The sequence below is a fragment of the Bacillus rossius genome, unplaced genomic scaffold (genome assembly GCF_032445375.1).
Source record: "Bacillus rossius redtenbacheri isolate Brsri unplaced genomic scaffold, Brsri_v3 Brsri_v3_scf25, whole genome shotgun sequence".
Taxonomy (NCBI): domain Eukaryota; kingdom Metazoa; phylum Arthropoda; class Insecta; order Phasmatodea; family Bacillidae; genus Bacillus; species Bacillus rossius.
In genome coordinates this window covers 42,496-43,590 of record NW_026962426.1, presented here as the reverse complement: position 1 = coordinate 43,590, position 1,095 = coordinate 42,496, and the positions used below count along the sequence as shown (strand labels likewise).

Below are 1,095 nucleotides of genomic sequence, written 5' to 3'. Positions count from 1 at the left end.
TTAAATTCTTTCCTACCTTTGGTGTGCCATGCAAGAATTTATCGTCAAAATGGCGGCCCCGAGTGCAAATTTCTCGTCTGCACTGCTGGCTGGATGATTATGTGATGTTTTGAAGGAGGGTGTTTTTTTTTTTGTTTGGATTTTGTGTGAGGGGGGGAGGGGGCTGGGCTAGCTTTTTTTTTTTTTTAAATTTTCTAAACATTCATCTCTTATGTAACAGTGTTCAGCATTAAAAAATTTAAAAGAAGAGGCACTTACTCATCAATTTCAAAACAGCCTATGAAGAAAAATAAAAAAAATTTAAATTCATTCCAGTTTTATACATTCATGATTTGATCACATGTATAACTTTTCTTTTTTATTACCTTATTTAATTTTATTATTATTACTACTATTGCTGCTACAACCTAGAAGATACCTCAGTGATACTAATACCTGCTGGTAAAGTTAAAGGTTTCACCTTTCTTTCTTTAAACATATCACAATACCTTTCTTGAGTTAAATATTATCTAATGGCTTTAAGAAGTTATGGTAATGTTCATCAGTTATAGAGTGTGGGTTTGTGTGTGTGTGTGAGAGTGTATTTTGAAGAGGGCTTTGGTGGTTGGGATGGTGAGGGTGGTGGGTGTTGTGTGTGGGGAGGGGGGGGGGGGGGGGGGGAAGTAAAAGAGTGTTCATTACACGATTTCTCCTGTTGTTTGTAACAATCACACCTGGTATAGCTATTTCGAGTGGCAAATACAAACTGCAAAAAAAAAACATCTATATCAATTGCCAACGGCCATATCACGATGAACACACCGGTTCTCGTCCGATCACCGAAGTTAAGCATCGTCGAGCGTGGTTAGTACTTAGATGGGTGACCGCTTGGGAACACCACGTGCCGTTGGCACTACTATTTTGCACCCTACAGAAAAAAATTTTTTTTTAAAAATTTCAATTTTAAATTTTTTTTTCCCCCACAATCACCACATTTCCCCCCCCCCCCCCCCCTAACACACACACACACACACACTCACTCTCTATCAATCAATCAATCAATCAATCAATCAATCAATCAATCACTCACTCACTCACCCACCCAGCAGCAGCTGT

At 38.6% G+C, this 1,095-nt stretch overlaps 1 non-coding gene across 1 annotated transcript; it reads left to right on the top strand.

Moving 5' to 3' along the window:
• Positions 1–773: 773 nt before the first annotated feature.
• Positions 774–892, top strand: LOC134543935 (5S ribosomal RNA). Its single transcript, XR_010077378.1, has one exon. It is a non-coding gene; the product is annotated as a 5S ribosomal RNA (ribosomal RNA).
• The last annotated feature ends 203 nt before the right edge of the window (positions 893–1,095 follow it).